This window comes from Hemitrygon akajei, chromosome 12, assembly GCF_048418815.1.
Source record: "Hemitrygon akajei chromosome 12, sHemAka1.3, whole genome shotgun sequence".
NCBI lineage: Eukaryota > Metazoa > Chordata > Chondrichthyes > Myliobatiformes > Dasyatidae > Hemitrygon > Hemitrygon akajei.
The window spans coordinates 58601630-58619925 of NC_133135.1; the positions used below are offsets into that span (position 1 = coordinate 58601630).

Consider the following 18296-nt stretch of genomic DNA (forward strand, 5'->3'; position numbering starts at 1 on the left):
TACTTCCTTTTCAGTTCCATTTTGGAATTGAATAGAGGAAAAAAATCCTGGAAATTGATTTGCTGAATGCTTCGCAGTCACAGGTGGGACTGACAGAGTGACCTGGTTAAATTGTTCATTGTGGTAAAATATTCAAAAACTGATTTTGTGACAAATATGAACGTGATTAAAAATCAAAGTAAAGAGCAGATCTCTATCACTACACAATGTATGCAGCTCTATTACAGAAGTTCTTGTGTTTTGGGGAACTTTACAAAATATTTTGTCCTATTACAATTTGTATTATCCATTTATTTCACATAATTTTAGATGTGTGGTATTCTGCTAAAGGGAGCATTTTAACAGCTTGAAATTGTCTCGAATTTTACTGGTGTGTTTTTTTTTTAATTCAGTATTGACAAAAGGATAAATTTCCATAAAACATAGAAGCAGAATTAGGTTATTTGGCCCATCGAGCCTGCTGATGGCTGATATTTAAAATCCCTGTCAGCTCCATTCTCCTGCCTTTTCCCCGTAACATTTGCTGCTCAGTCTAATCAAGAACCTATTAACCACCTATACCCAATGACTTGGCCTCTACAGTTGTCTGTGGCAATGAATTCCACAGATTCACCACTCTCTGGCTAAATAAATTCCTTCTCATCTTTGTTCTAAAAGGGTATCCTTGTATTCTGAGGCTGTGCCCTAGACACCCTCCACCCTGGGGTCCACCAGAGGGTTCATGTCCACTTTATCTAGGCCTTTCAATTTGAAGTAGGTTTCAATGAGATGCTCCGTCATTCTTCTAAATCCAGCACTTCTTATGCATTAACCCTATTATTTTGCAGGCTGGTTTTTGTGACTCTCCACTGGACCTTCTCCAAAGCTAGCAAATCCTTTCCTATATAAGGGGCACAAAACTGCTCTTAATACTCCAGGTGTAGTTTGACCAGTGCCTTCTGAAGTCTAGTCATTACACCCTTGCTTTTATATTCTAGTGCTTTTGAAATGAATGCTAACATTACATTTACCATCCTTACCACTGACTCAATCTGCAAGTTAACCTTTAGGGAATTTTGCAAGAGGACTCTCAAGTTATCTGATATCTGAAGTTGCTCCCAGTTTATTCCTTCTACGAATGTACTTAACCATTCACTTCCCTGCACTGTATTCCATCTGCTGCCACTTTGTCCACTTTCCCAACCTGTCCAAGCACTTCGCAGACTCAACATTACCTACCCCTCCAACTATTTTAGTATCGTCCGCAAACTTGTCCACAAACCGATTAATTCCATTAGTTTCACTTTAAGTTTTTGTTCTGATTTCGTTCTTACATAAGAAGTGTCTGGTTGAAATTGTGCGTGGAAATTGACGTGCCCAACTTGGAAGTGTCAACATTGTGCAAGGCAGTAGCAGTGTTGCAACCGGTAGAGCAGCTGCCACAGATTTGTGACAGCCCAACTCAATCCAAGCTCAGTGAATAACCAGGATTGTTATGGACAGCTTTAAAAAGAGGACAAGAAACAACTAAAATAAAATAATTTCATTGACCTTTCAACAGTGCAGAGACATGCTATGGAGCTCACAGGTGCACTGTCAGTCAACGAAACTGACACAGAGCTGACTGCGGTGAAATCCCTGTAGCTCTGGATTGGTGAGTTGCAATGTGTTCAAGGAATTTTGGCATCAGAGGGAGGTTGGAGATGAATGGAGTTTGCAGATACAATGGGGTCTTTTAAGAGCCTCTTAGGTACATAGAGCTTAGAAAAATAGAGGGCTATGTGCTAGGGAAATTTAAGCAGGTTCTAGAATAGGTTACATGATCGGCACAACTTTATGTGTCGAAGGGCCTGTAATGTGCTGTAGATTTCTATGTTCTATGAATGGTAGCAAGAGTGAAGGTGAAGGGACAAGTATGGAGCTTACATGTTCTCACACTTGACTAAGTGAGTTTGCCTTTCGATACTCCGTTCCTTCCCACATCCCAAAAACATGCTGGTTGTTAGGTTAATTAGCTTTGTTGATGGATATATGAGAAGAGGTTACAGGAGAATAAGTGGGATAACAGTATTACTGGGATTGTTGTGCTCCGGCATAAGCTCAATGGGCTGAATGGTCATAAGAAAATGTGACATATTTAAATGTTTTGCATGGTTAGGCAGCAATTATAGAATAGTTTGTACAGTTCTGGTTGTCACCGTGCAGGAAAGGTGTAATAGTAATAGAGTTTGTGCAGAAAATAGGCACCAGGATATTTCTTGGAATGGAGGGCTCTAGTTAGGTGGAGTAATTGGATAGGCTGAGCTTATTCTCAGTGGAATATATGAGGCTGATAATGATCTTGAAGATTTATAAAATGGTAGGCTTAGATAGGTAGATAGTTAGAATTTTGTCCCAGCGAGAGGAATGTAGAAATACAGGGTACAAGTTTAAGATGGGAGGAATTAATGTTCATCTGTGAGGCAAGCTTTTCCCCACAGGTAGAGAGTAGTGAATATCAGGAACAGGCTTCAAGGTAATGGAGGCAAATACAATGTTTAAAAAGTAGTTGGACATGCACTTGCAAGGTAAAGATAGGATATGGATCTAATGCAGCCAGATGTGATTAGCATAGAGTCAAAGTGGATGAGGTGGACCTATTCCTGTGCTATACATTCCTGATAATATGGAAAAAGTAGTACATGGTTCCTTTGTTGCCCTTTATTCATACCCATGGAAAATAAAGTGCTTGCAGCTATTTTTAAACTTTGTTCCCCAGTGTGTTGATGAAAGTGGATGTGAGTACAATGTTTATGAGGAATTTAGACAACCACATGAAGAGGCAAGGAATTGTGGGATATGGATGATGAGCAGGCTGTTTAACTTGACATCATAGCTGCCACGGAGACTGTGCCACAAAGAGCCTGTTTCTGTGCCAGACTGTTCTCATCTCTAAACTATTTGCTCTTTTTTAAAAAAAATTCAGTTCTTTACACATTAAAATTACTAATGGGCACGCAGATGCAAAAATCTTCATGGTGTTTAAAAACAGGTAGACCTGCTTTTGTGGAAATCTTGGCAATAGGGAATTGGCACAAGAAAGATTTACATACAGTAGATCAACATTGATCACATTGAGTAGCTCAGCAATTTTGAACTATTTGCCGCTGCCTCCCAGTTTCCTGCACTCCTTTTGCTCCTGATGAAATGGAAAATAGCTGCAAGATATTTGATTCATATTCCGTGTTCATTATTGGAGAATGTGCATGACTTCTGTTCAGGCCCTTTTTGAAATTGAGCATATTTATGTTGATTTTTGTGGACATATCTGGCAGTAGTCCACTGCCCTTGTATTACTTGTTAAGCTCCTGTGGCATTGGAAAGAGGAGCTAATGTTGGTAATAGTTTTCAATCGGAGCATGTTTGAAGAAGGAAAATTCAGATATATTAACTTCCAATGCGCTGAAAGTTTTCTGTTATACATATCATTGAGCCAGTGAAGTAAAACAGTGAAACTATCATGCTGAAGATATTATTGCAAATTATCACACTTCTGAAGTTTTTAAAAAAATATTTTAGTGGAAGCAGAGGCTTCAACATCCCATTACAGGATTCATTATTTAAAAATAGTGATTTCTTGTTGAGTAATATGTATTGTGAATATTTCTTTCAAAACATTTTGGGAGTGAATAAATGAATTAATAACTGTATTTAACCTTTAAAACAGTTGAAAAAGCCTTTTCATTTTTGCCTGCAGTAGAATTTTTTTTGGAAGTAAAATGATCACTAAACCACATTAGTTTCAGATTCAGTTCAAAGGAATAATATAAAGGGAAAGATGAAAATGTATCCTATCATAATTTTTTCTAAGTGTGAAGGTGTGGCACAGCTGTACTCTCATAGACATCATGATGAGAAATAGCCAGTTACAAATTTTCTAATAAAATTTCCAACTATTTAAAGAGTACAGGTTTTTACAACAAGCACATCCTTTTGATTTAACATGGAAAGAAAGCAAAACTGACTCTGAAACACAAAATTAAGTTCCTCTCGATTTGGAACTTGTGATTTCTGAGGCTTCCCCAATTGTCTTCAGATCTGAGATGTTTGGGAGAAGTTCTATATTAGGCTGTCTGTCCTGGGAGATGTTGAGTAATGGGATTATATTGACCATTGACTGGTTTTGAGTGCTAGTATAGAAGAAGAGTTCAATATTTGAATGTAAGACCCTCCCACAGCTGCTCCATGTCTGATGAAACTTTGAACTTACTCTGCTAACTGACTTGTCAGAGTTGTCTGAGTAACCATAGTGCAAGATGAGAAATGTTGACGGTGTTTCTAAACAATTTTTAAGCTTTCTCTGGCATTTCTGCCAACACTACTTTAAGAAACTGGGGAACCTCTTCAGAAGTTTGTAAATGAAAATCAATGGAGCATATTGTTCATTTTGCTTCTGCTTTTAATGATAGAGTATGGTTTGGGTTAGTGATAGTCTATTGTTTATCTTTGCAAACAATATTTTATACTGATGCTTGGAAAAAGCTGTATCTTGACTTGCCTACTGCTGGAATTCAGGATCTCAAGAGGTCAGCTTCACCCTCCATTCATCACAGAATTTCTGCAGTAACAGATTTTCTCAAAGATATTCTTGCCTCCACATTTGATACGCTAATACCCATTTAAAAACCATTACTTTCTGTCAACCTAGCTGCTCCCTAGTTAAACCTTCCTGACTGGGAGACCTCAGTCAGTCCAGATCAGGAGCAGCATCTCCAACACCATCACACTGAGCATGGGGCCCCCCCAGGGCTGCTTGCTCAGTCCACTGCTGTTCACTCTACTGACCTATGACTATGCTGCAACACACAGCTCGAACCATATATCAAGTTCACAGATGACACGACTGTGGTGGGTCTCATCAGCAAGAACGACGAGTCAGCTTACAGAGAGGAGGTGCAGCGGCTAACGGACTGGTGCAGAGCCAACAACCTGTCTCTGAATGTGAACAAAAGAGATGGTTGTTGACTTTAGGAGGGCATGGTACGACCCTCCGCTGAACATCGATGGCTCCTCGGTAGAGATAGTTAGGAGCACCAGATTTCTTGGGGTTCACTTGGCGGAGAATCTCACCTGGTCCCTCAACACCAGCTCCATAGCAAAGAAAGCCCAGCAGCATCTCTACTTTCTGCGCAGGCTGAGGAAAGTCCATCTCCCACCCCCCCATCCTCATCACATTCTACAGGGGTTGTATTGAGAGCATCCTGAGCAGCTGCATCACTGCCTGGTTTGGAAATTGCACCATATCGGATAGCAAGACCCTGCAGCGGATAGTGAGGTCAGGTGAGAAGATCATCGGGGTCTCTCTTCCCGCCATTACAGACATTTACACTACACGCTGCATCCGCAAAGCAAACAGCATTATGAAGGACCCCATGTACCCCTCATACAATCTCTTCTCCCTCCTGCCATCTGGGAAAAGGCACCGAAGCATTCGGGCTCTCACAACCAGACTATAACAGTTTCTTCCCCCAAGCCATCAGACTCCTCAATACCCAGAGCCTGGACTGACACTAACTTACTGCCCTCTACTGTGCCTATTGTCTTGTTTATTATTTATTGTAATGCCCGCACTGATTTTGTGCACTTTATGCAGTCCTGAGTAGGTCTGTAGTCTAGTGTTTTTCTGTGTTGTTTTTACGAGGTTCAGTGTAGTTTTTGTACAGTTTCATGCAGCACCATGGTCCTGACAAATGTCGTCTCGTCATTTCATTTTTACTGTGTACTGTACCAGCAGTTATGGTTGAAATGACATAAAAAGTGACTTGACTTGACTTCGTTTGTATTCCTTCATGTTCGAAAGGCAGAGACTTAATGCAGGTAACAACTGATCAAGTAATACACTGAGGCCTCCCTGAATGACTTTTATTGGTCTTAGGTCCAGCTTTTGAGAGTATTTTTATTATTCCACACATAAAACTTAACTTTGTTAAAAAATTTACTCTATTTTCTCCATTGAAGTTTCATTAATTTGTTGATCAATGAGATTGAAATTCTTCCTCTGCTACTTCAATCAGGCAATCGTTTCAAACCATGAATATTCCTGACCACCCAGTACCCAAACTTTCATGTTGTATTTGTTCATCTTTATCTGCACAAATTTGCTCTCCATACTTGTCCACAGGATGTCCCCGCCACTAAATTCAAAAACAAAAACTTCACTGTCCCAAGTCATACCCAGCCATACCTGCTTTCTCAAATATGTTTTAATGGTACAATTTACAAGAAAAAAATGACCTGTTGCTTCTTGATTAAAAGCATTTATTTAAATATAAAAACAGAAAATGCTGGAAATATAGAAGCGGGACCCTGTGGAAAGAGAACAGTAATCTTTCCGGTACAGGATGCTGTTGAAATTGATTTTTTTTTTAAAAAATTGGCCAGGCCATCCGCAGTTACCTAACTCTTCTTACCCAAATACGAACACCCAACTTCATTGTTCATATTGTCCTATCACCTTCATACTTGCTAATATCACCCCTCCCAAAAACAGAATTACAAGAAAAATCACTCTGTTCTGGCTGAATTTACAAAGTTTGGGGATATTTCTGGTTTTTTTTGAAGGGCCAATGTAAAGTTGAGGGAATTGTTTTTTCTTTATTACTGTCTGACTTGTTTCATGGTTCACTTCACTTCTTGGTTGACTATTAACTGAGTTTATTGGGCTTTGAAACATAAGAACTCAACCCTAGACCTCACACTCTGATAATATTTACAGGGAAGTTTACCATACTATTCCATCTGCCACCACTCAGGCCACGGTGGCAAACCTTTGCCACTACCTTGTGGTAGACCTGCTTTAAATTTGGAGAGCATGGCAGAAAATTTAATGGATTAATAGTGTAGCCCAGGATCTTTTTATCTTGCTTTACATAATGTGATTGTACTGTATTTGAGATGCATATAAATCCTAGCAAGTTGTATTTCTAGATAAATATTAGGCTCTAATATTATACCATTGAATGCACATTATAGTAGTCCACTCTATGTCCAGTCCTGTCTGTCTTATCTAAATTTTGAATGCATTCGACTTTTGACATTTCTGTACAATTTGTAAATTCCAGTCACATTCCCACGTTCTGCAAATTTGGCTTGTCAGTATTTCCCAGATCCAGAGTTACAAATTCATATCGAAATCAAAAGTTTTGGTTGGCATTGACTTTCTCATGAACTGTTGTACTGACATTCCACTTGCTCTTGCAGGTGGATGTGGTGAGGGAGCCGGGTGTGGAGAGATCACATGACACAATCTTGATAAGGAGCTGGAGAATTTAGTTGGTGCATTTCCTAAGCTCATGAAAGGCACAAAGTAATACAAGTCTGTTATCTTATGTTTTTTTTAAAAAGAAATAATCGGAAAGCCTGAATGGGATTGGGCATGACTTGCAGGACACAAAAGTTCATTTATTTCTGAGTTCAATTGGAGGAACAGCCACAAGGATAATTTTATGTTATTTTTGGATATTATACCATGCACGTTATCCTCAGATACATTTCAATAATATGTTGGTTCAAATAACAAGATAATTTGATGGACACAGATTAAGTGGTTTGAGTTAATTTTTTTAAATTAATTTGGCAAAAGCATTTGAACATTCTGCGGTAAATATTGCAAACTTGTAAGATGTGCTTTACTCTGTGCAAGTTCTACCTGCAGTAATTTTTTTCCAACTCGTCATCAAAGGAAATTATACTCCAAGTGACAACAGAGCACAATGGAGACAGTTCTGGGTCTCAGCAAGCAAAGAAGAATCTGCCCTCCTTCCCCTCTTCACCCCAAGTCACTTGTGTATGTGAATTGTGTGGGAGGTAAAATTAAAAAAACTCACTTTTCTGATACTACTTTCTATCATTCAAGGACCCCTTCAGAGCTAACTGTTTAACTGACATTTTTAATTGATAACTGCCCATTGAGCAACAATGAATGTCCTCCATCACTGGCAGTGCTTAGGGATTCCATCATCATGCCATTAGCTTCCTATTTGTTTAATTGATAGCTAACTAAATGTACAATTTTAAAAGACACATTACATATTTCAATTAAATGGTTTCTGAAGTGATAATGATCATCTCCCAACTATTCCATCTAATTAGGTTGTTATAAATTCCTTTATTTGCAATTTGTTACATTTAATATTCAACTAAGTTAAATTGCAATGGCAATGCACCATTTTTTTAAAAATTGGATGTTTTAGCATTTTAATTTTAATGAAAAGTTCTTAAATATCTAATTAATATTTATTGATAGGTTCAAAATGTGCAAGCATAGGTGAGCAAGAGTACTTGATAAGCAAAAAGCTCTAGATTTTGGGAAATCCTGAAATAAAAACACCGGAAGTATTAAGTTGGATGGGCAGTGTCAGAGAAAAGAGAAACATTTAATCCTCTGTGTTCTGATGAGTCCCCAAATGGAAACGCTAAACCCTTCTTCTCCAGATGCTGCTCAGTTTTGACAATATTTTTTTTCTGTTTTAATTACTTCATTGACAGGTATGTCATTAACATTTTTGTTTAAATAAAAATTAAATGACACACTTGCCAAAATAAAATTGGATAAAAATTGAGGAACTTTTCACTTCACAGTACTTAACCAAAATATGCTTTTGCAATTTTGTGTTAGTAATGTTTCATGAAATCAGGGTTTTGCAATTTGATACCTGTCAATACTTGTGAAACTGAACTCTTAAAAGATTTTTTTCTTCTGAGTAGCAATTTTTCCAAGTGTCATTCATTTAACCTTCTCACTTATTAAGACTACAAATTTTCAGATTAAGTTTCTTTGAATTCAAGGTATTGTAGTTAGTGTGGTGTATTAGATTCCCAAGTGTTTGGGATTGAGGATGACATGTTATTTCAGTTCTACATACTCTAAGGGTTGGGGCAGGAGGTGCAGATAGTTTGAGGAGCATTGTGCTTCTGCCATTTACTTTGAGTTTTTAAGTACTCTCCTCAGATGGACATAAGGAGTGCAGTTGACCTCTTGGTTGGACCAAGCTCTGAAAAGATTATCTGTTGTTGGGCATTTGAAAATACATATATATAGAGATTGATTCCTAAAGTGGGTGGCTTGCCTATGAGGCAAATTTAGATACGATACGTGAGTTCATAAGAAAGGCAATTTGACAATTTAGAAACTTGAGAGATGGATGTGGAGAGAATATTTCCTCTTGTGGGAGAATCTAGAGATAGAGGGCACAGTTTAAAAATAAAGGATGGCCCATTTACTCTAAAGGTTAGGTGATTTTTTTTCCTGAACACAATAATCCTTCGAGACTCTCAATGTGTGGCAAAGTGAATTTTTAGACCATTTTGAAGATAAAGTTAGATAGTTATTTAATGAAGGGGTGAAATTTGCTGGTAAAATGATGGGAGAATGGGTGATATCAGCCGTGATTTTAAAAGGTTGACCAGAATGAGGGGGACGTGGGCCACTCCTAAGGCTTGAATTGGACCTAGTGTAAAGTACCTCGCACCTGGAAATTTTGGGTGGGTGGCTTACTGGTCAGTGAATGTGGGAGGATTTTGCGAGGACAGTTGGCGTCTCTACTGCTTTGAATTGGCTGCTGCAGGAGGCCACGTCGCTGAGAAAAGGCAGGGGTCACCGCTGGCTGGTGCATCTTACGGTTTGTGCTGAGTTTTGAAATCTTGATCATCGCTTACTTAATTATTCACACACGCCCTCTCGTTCATTTATGACCATTATTTAAATATTACCGAGACGGGCAGTTAACAGTCGAAACTATTCTTCACGGCTATCATACGAATCATTACGATAATATCGCACTTGTAATAACTACTGTCCACGTTGATGAATCGTTTCCGGCAGAATGGAAAATCTATTTTTTCAGTCGAACAAAAACTGCTGTTTTTATTTCTGTGTGTGTGTGGGGGGGGGGGGAGGGGGTCGTGAGTGTGGGCGGAGAATGGAGGGAGATCACAAGAACTTACACTCTTACGATTTTGCTTTGGGAATTGCGCTGTTTAAAACAATAAATGTACCTTTGTGTTCACTATTTGTTGTTACTATCCTGAACTCCGACTTCGTAATTTCAAGCAGTTCCCCTCTCAGAGGGGAGAGGGATTTCAGGGACCCGGTAGCGTACAGCCAACAGCGGAATGTCCCTCGCTGTTGATGAATTGTAGGTACAATCGTGTGATCAGACATTAATAACCAAGTTTGACCACGGAATCTACGCAGCAAACCTGAGTATGAGTGAATTAGCTTCTTTGAGTTAACCGCGAAGCGGTCAAATTCCTGGAATGTTTCTGCTGGTAGCAAAGTAGCAAGTACTGTTTCTGGGAATACATTTATTGAAGGCGTTAATCACGTAATACATGCATTCTTCTGGCAATGTCTGTACTCTCAAGAGCGTAGATCTTAGCATAGACAAAAATAAAAAGATCCAATCAAGTGGATGATTCTGCACATCGTGTTTTGCATCGTTGTCAGCAGGAAATGATATCTGCAATTTTAAGATTTGTGGATGTGCACGGTAAGTGAGCCGTGAACTTGCTTCATAAACACGCTTCGGCAGATGCTGGCCTGCCTCCTTGCACGTGGAATCATTGTTAATTGATCTGAAGTCCCGGCGTATGAAATCGATATTCCATGGTATGTAATGTAAATTACTAGGCCAGTTATAAATTAATCCAGTGACAGACGCTTCCAACTCTGCTTGTTGGTGAGCTGAGTAATACTTTTCGTAGTCGCTTTTAAAAGTAACATTTAAATTTCTCAAAGATACGGGGATCAATCACTTACTATAGGTGGAGTTAGGAAGAAGCGGTGGTCATATTTTCGCATCAGACCACAGTTTAAAATCTTAAGAATTTCACTATTTTACATAGTGGCAGGTATGGGAAATTAAGTGGGCAGTTTCGTATCGTTTCAGAGATCGTCTATAGCGTTCGCATACTGAAAGCTTATATAGAAAGTTGTATTTGGGCTTCTGAATCACGAGATTATATAATCATTCTTTCTAGGACAGTGCACTTGAGATTTTAAAATGTGAAAACTACGTAATACTACATTACAATGTAGGGACTTTAAGGAGTTAAATTTCTAGAATGAACTGTATTTTGATGCTGGGGCTTGAAAACCTCTGCAGTCGGTAAACCCTGACGGTAGAATTCGCTGTTCGTAGTGAGTATTGCAATGGCGAGAAATGACCGTCCTATTGTAATACGTGTAGCACTGTGTATGTGTGTGTATATATATATCTATAGATCATCTGATTTCCCGTAAAGTTAATCTGGTTAAACGCATCGCGCCTCCGCTCTCTCTGAGTCAGGGATATTAATTTAAAGTGAAAACACTTAAGGAAGGAATATATTTCAAGTCCATTCAAGTTTTTGCCTGGCGTGATGCTAATCTAGTTCTTTTAGAGTTAAAAATGTACTGATTTGATTATCAATTCTCCCCAGACGCCCATTCCTCCATGCGCACACAAAAACAAATGTTAATGGGAAATGTGCCAATCAGCATGGAGCTCAATCGGCGATTATCCTCAACCCACGTACGCTTTCTGGTTACTGCGTTTACGCAACCGTTTCTTTTCAATGCGGAAGTTCCACCGCTCGGCTCTGATAAATATATTTTTTTAATTTCTCCGCAGGAGCATATCCTCAGTCGCGCTTCCCCATATAGTAAACTCAGAATAGATGACCCAAATCGAGGAGCTCAATTGTAGGTAAACATAGAGCAGAAATAATGCAAATCACTTAAAAATAAAAACAATTACTTTATATTTAAACAATTCTGTTTCATCATATTTTATTAAACTTATCCTTGCAATTACAGTAATTACTTAGTATTACATATAAAAAGGGCTTCAGTTACCAGTTCTTTTGTATTAAACTTTAATACCGTTGCAGAGAAATGTTTAAACAAGGAAAATTAGTTCTGACACACAATCGTGCATGCCTCTGTAGAGAAATAAGAGCTGAAATCTTATCAGAGCTGAGGGGAGGAACTTTCACATTGAAAAGAAATGTTTCTGTAAGCGCAAATATCTGAAAGTGTATGTGGCAGAGAAAATTAAGGAAAATCCAAAGAAATTTTATAACGGGAAAAGAGTATGAAGTGGAAGAAAGGGGCCCCTCAGAGACCTCATGGGACATCTTTATGTGGGGGGGAGGGGCAAGGTCCTTATTGAAAATATCTTTCCTGCTGTTACCATGGAGAAATACATGAAGACTTCAAAACTAGGATGTAAGTATTCTGCATTGTAGTAGAGGAAGAGGCTGGGTGTCTTAAAAACTAGGACGGTAGATGTATCTCCAGGGTTTGACCAGGTGTATATGTATAAAATCACAGCGAGGGGTTAGAAGAGACCCTGCAGGAGACCTGGCTGAAGTCCATATAAACCTTGTGGACAAGCCTGCCCTGATCAATTTCCTTTGTCACTTCACCAAATAAAAAAATTCAGTTCATGAGAAATATTTTTTTTAATTTAATGTTTGTTTTAATAATACAAAATCAACCAGTGAGTGGCTTTCTAACATGCTGTATCACTGCATGGTACATAAACTGCACTGTGGTCAAACTGCCCAACACATCAGTGGCACCATTCTACCCACCATCAATGACAAATGTACAGAAAGGAGTCAGAAAAAAGACCAGAAATATCATGAAGGATCCCACCCACCCTGCCCCTGGACTACTTGTCCCATTCCCATTAGGGAGGAGGCTACATAGCATCCACGCCAGGACCACCAGACTCAAAAACAGTTACTTTCCCCAAGCAGTGAGGCTGATCAACACCTCCATCCACTGACCCACTGTCCACACCTGCCACCACCACTACTTTATTAGTTCCTGTAAGTCACCTTTTGTACATGCGCTCCTGTACCTAGCATCAGTTTATGTACATACAATCAATCTATGAATACAGTGATGCTAGTTTGTGAATCCTTTTGAATTTTCTCTATCTCTGCATAAATATGACCTGAAAGGTAATCAGACCTTCACATGTCAAACTAGATAATGAGAACCCAATTAAATAAATAACAAAAATAATTATTCATTATGCTTGTTCATTTATTTATTAAGAAAAATGATTCACTATTACATGCATTTTTGGGGAAAACTTCATCTAAACCTTTCTGGATCCTGCACATTGGCTTGGAGGAATTTTAGGCCATTCCTACTTACAAAACTGCTTCAACTCTGAGATGTTGGTGGGCTTCCTTGCACAAACTGCTTGCTTCAGGTCCTACCACAACATAGGATTAAGGTCAGGATTTTGACCTGGCCATTCCAAAAGGAAATGTTCTTCTTTTTAAACCTTTCTTTTGTTGATTTACTCGTGTCTTTTGGATCTTTGTCTTGTTGCATTATCCAACTTTCATTAAGCTTCAGGTGGCGGACTGCTACCCTGACCTTCTCCTATTAAATATCTTGATATTCATTCTATCCTTAATGATTGCAAATTGTTGAGACCCTGAGTCAGCAAAGCAGCCCCAAACCATTATGCTCCTTCCACCATGCTTCACAGTTGGGATGATGGTTTGCTGTTGGTGTGCAGTTCCCTTTTTCCTCCTTAAATAGCAATGTCCATTTCTGCCAAGAAGTTAAACTTCTGTCTCATCTTTCCAGAGAATATTGTCCCAGAAGCGTTGTAGAACATCCAACTGGCCTTTGCAAACTTGAGATGTGCAGCAATTTTTTTTTTTTGGAGAGCAGTGGTTTCCTCCATGGTGACCTTCCATGAGTATCATTCTAGTTCAGTGTTTTTCTTATAGTGGTCACATGAACAGAGACTTTAGCAAGTTCTAGATATTTCTGCAGGTCTTTAGCTGTTGTCCTTAGGTTCTTTTTCACCTCCTTCGTCGCTGCATATTGTGCTCTCCATGTGATCTTTTGCAGGATGCCTATTCCTAGGGAGAGTAGCAACAATACTCAGTTTCCTCCATTTGTAGACATTTTCTCTTGCTGTGGACTAATGAACACACAGGTCTTCAGAAATGCATTTTCCAGCTTCATGCATCTCTACAATTCTTCTTCTGAGGTCCTCTGAAAGTTGTTTTGATTGAGGCATGATGCGCATAAACAGATCTTTCTTGTGAAGAGCAGGCTCTGTCAGTTGCCTGACTTTGTGTGCCTTTTTTTATAGGGCAGGGCACCTCTACAACCCACACCTCCAATTCCATCTCGTTGATTGGAACACAATTCCAAATAGCTTTTGTAGATGGCATTACCCCAAAAGTTAACGTGCTTTTTCCAACAACTACATGTAACATTGAAACATTTTTCCAATAAATAAATAAATAGATAGATAAAAAGAACCCAATTAAATAAATAACACAAACATCATTATAACATGTATGCTGCTTATAATGTTTTTTGCGTTATTTATGTAATTGGGTTCTCTTCATCTAGTTTTAGGACGCATGAAAATCTGATCACATTTTAGGTCATATTTGTGCAGAAATAGAGAAAATTGTACAGGGTTCCCAAGCTTTCTGGCACCACTGTATAAGCTATCATGTTTCTTTTATTATTAGGTTCTTTTATCTTATTCTGGCTTTTTTGTGCTGCATTGGATCAGGAGTAACAATTATTTTGTACTCCTTTACACGTGTGTACTGGAAATGACATTTTACAATCTTGAATCTTGTGAAGGTTGTTTGTAGATGATCGGTCTCCAGAGAAGAATACAGAGAGATCATAAAAGGGGAGAGAGGTGTCGGAAATGGGCTCAATTAACTTCAAGGCAGAGTGGAAGTTTGAGACAAGCGTGATGAAATTGAGAAGCTCAGTCTAGGTGCAGGAACAGAACCAATACAGTTGTCAATGTAGCAGAGAAAGAATTGTAGAGTGTTCCCAGTGTGGGGGTCAGGGAAGATACAGTGGACAATAAAGAAGGTTATTAAAAATTACAGGGGCATCTTGATCATCTAAGTAAGGAGGCTGAGGAATGGTAAATGGAGTTTAAATTGGTTAAGTGCAAGGTGTTGCATTTTCGAAAGTCACAGCCAGGTATGACTTTCACGGAGAATGACAGAATCCTGAGGAGTGTTATAGAACATAGGGGACCTTGGAGCTCACTGTAAGTGGAGTCACAGGTAGACAGGGTGGGAAAGAAAGCTTTTGGCAAGCTGATCTTCATAAATCAGGGCATAGAGTATGAAAGTAGGGAGGTTGTGTTGAGGCCACACAGTTTTAATTCCCTGCTGTAAAAAGGATTTTATTAAACTGGAAAGAGTGTAGAAGAGATTTACAGGGATGCTGCCAGGATTCGAGGGAGAGAGTTACATGAGTTGTTGGACAGGCTAGACTTTATTCCTTAGAGTTTAGGAGACTGAGAGGTGATCTTATTGAGACATATAAGATCATGGGGGGCATGGATAAGTGAATGCACTCAGTCTTTCTCCCAGAGCTGGGGTAGCAAAAGCAAGAGGAAATAGATTTGAAGGTAACTTGAGAGGCAACATATTACACAATGAGCTTCCAGAGGAAGTGGTTGAGCTAGGAACAACTTTTAAAAGACAGTTGCATTGGCACATTGATTGGAAAGGTGTAGGTTATGGGCTAAACACTGGCATATGGGATTAGCTTGCATGGGGCATTTTGGTGGTGGAAGGGCCTGGTTCTGGGCTGTATAAGTCTATTGCAATCTTAAAAACTCTAATGATTACTCTATACTGAAATAAAAGTGACTTCCCTCAGGCAGATAATCTGATCAATCATTCTAGTTAGCTCCCACCCCATCTATTACCTCAGTCACTACAATGCACCGTAAACTTTTTAAAAAACAAGTCCTGGTGAAGGGTCTCAGCCTAAAATGTTGAATCAGAATCAGGTTTATTATCACCAGCATGTGTCATGAAATTTGTTAACTGAGCAGCAGCAGTTCAATGCAGTACATAATATAGAAGAGAAAAAATAAACAAGTGCATCAATTACAGTATACATACATTGAATAGATTAAAAACATGCAAAAATCAGAAATACTGTATATTTTAAAAGGTGAAGTAGTGTCCAAGGGTTCAATGTCCATTTAGGAATCGGATGGCAGAGGGGAAGAAGCTGTTCCTGAATCGCTGAGTGTGTGCCTTCAGGCTTCTGTACCTCCTACCTGATGGTAACAGTGGGAAAGGGCATGCCCATGTCCTTAATAATGGATGCTGCCTTTCTGAGACACCGCTCCCTGAAGATGTCCTGGGTACTTTGTAGGCTAGTACCCAAGGTGGAGCTGACGAGATTTACAGCCCTCTGCAGCTTTTTTCGGTCCTGAGCAGTAGCCCCTCCATACCAGACAGTGATGCAGCCTGTCAGAATGCTCTGCACAGTACAACTATAGAAGATTTTCATTGTATTTATTGACGTACCAAATCTCTTCAAACTCTTAATGAAGTAATAGTCGCTGTCTTGTCTTCTTTATAACTACATCAATATGTTGGGACCAGGTTAAGTCCTCAGAGATCTTGACACCCAGGAACTTGAAACTGCTCACTCTGCTTTTCCTGCTGAGTTCCTCCAGCATTTTGTGTGTGTTGTTTGCAAATATTTTTAACCACATTTTATAATGCTATTTACATTGTAAATGCATGCTGGTATTTTTGTACTTATACACATTTTATTCTAAATCTGTACTTTAACCTCATACTCTATAAACAAGTTAAATTCTTTATTCTTTATCATTGTTGAATGTTGCGTGTCGCATTAACACACCTCTGCAAATTCCCAATACATGTAAATTTGCACACAGTGGTCACTTTATGTACACACATGTACACTTGCTTGTTAATGCAAATATCTAACCAATCACATGGTAGTAACTCAATGCATGTTCTAGAGGTTTGGGTGTTGTTCAGACCAAACTTCAGAATGGGGAAGAAATGTGATCCAAGTAATTTTGATGGTGGAATGATTGTTATTGCTATGCTTTGAGTAACTTCTGATCACATGCAACAGTTTACAGAGAATGGTGCAACAAACAAAACAAAAACATCCCGGTGAGTGGCAGCTCTGCAGGCCAAAAAAAACCTCATTAATGAGAGAAGTCAGAGGAGAACAGCCAGGCTGGTTCAAATTGACAAGAAGGCGACAGTAACTCAAATAACTGTTACAACAGTGGTGTGCAGAAGATCCTGTCTGAACTCACAACATGAGTAACCTTGAAGTGGATGGGCTATAGCAGCAGAAGACCATGAACATTTACTCCATGGCTATGTTATTAGGTACAGGAGCCTCGGAGTGTATATGGCGAATGAAGTTGATTCTTGACGCACGAGACTGCAGATGCTGGAATCTGGAGGGATAAACAAACTTTGAATGAGGAACTTAGCAGGTGGAATAGTATTCTGGGGAGAAAGAAACTGTCAATGTTTCAGGTTGAAATCCTGAATCAGGACTGAAAGAGCAGAAGGGAAATAGCCAGTAAAGAAAGATGGGCAGGACAGAGGCTAGTAGGTGTTTGATGGAAGGGTGGGGGAACCAGTTGGGGAAGGGGGAAGAATAGAATTGGGAGACTTCATACATGGACCCAGGAGGTGCATGGAAAGGGTGAAGGTAGGGGCAGTTTTTGGAAAAGCAGGAACGTAAAGGCTATCAGTGCTGGAATCTGATAAGCAGGGAAGGTGATCATTAGGGGAGAATCCAGGATCTGATGTGAGGGGATGGGCAAGGGGAGAACCAGTGGGTGAAATATATGGGTAGTAGGTGGATGGAACCACCTGGGGGACAGAAATTGTATTGGGCAGGGGGCATGTGGAGGGTATGGAAAAGGCAAAAAATAGTAGGACCAGAGGAGAAGTGGAGGGAAAGAGAGTGGAACTGGAGGTGAGAGTTACTTGAAATTGGAAAATTAAATTTCCATACAATTAGACTAAAGTGGCCTCTTGAAATGACCTTTTTCCCCTTCCCATTTCCACACCAACCTATCCATTCTCAGCCTTCTCCATGGGCAGGGCGAAATCCAACACAAACCAGAGGAACAACACCTCATATTTCACCTGGGTAGTCTGCAACCAGCAGAATGAATACTGAGTTTTCAAACTTTGGGTAACTTTCTGGGCTGCATAGCTCTATAACCATCTTAAAGCTCTAAAGATGACTGCCATCTTAAACGTTTCTTCCCCCAATCAGTTAATCTAATCAATCATTCTAGTTAGCCCCCCTCACCCCTCTCTATCTATTACCTCAGTCATTGTAGTGGCTTGTAAGCACTTCAAATCATTTTTATAATACTGTTTACATTGCTGGGATTTATGCACATTTTATTCCATATCTGTACTTTAACCCTCCCACTACTCTCTCTCCCTCCAAACTTGCTCCC

The 18296-nt window shown here is 39.4% G+C and overlaps 1 protein-coding gene across 4 annotated transcripts in view; it reads left to right on the forward strand.

The window, feature by feature from the left end:
• The window catches only part of jak1 (Janus kinase 1), a 150983-nt gene that overhangs the window by 12499 nt on the left and 120188 nt on the right, over positions 1 to 18296 (forward strand). Inside the window, exon 1 of one of the 4 annotated variants that reach the window (XM_073063191.1) lies at positions 10494 to 10508. The exons of 2 other annotated variants lie outside the window; for them this stretch is intronic. The gene's annotated coding sequence lies outside the window, so the exon portion shown is untranslated. Of the gene's footprint in view, positions 1 to 10493; positions 10628 to 18296 lie in introns of those variants that run through there. One more of the 4 variants, XM_073063188.1, reaches the window with a different exon arrangement.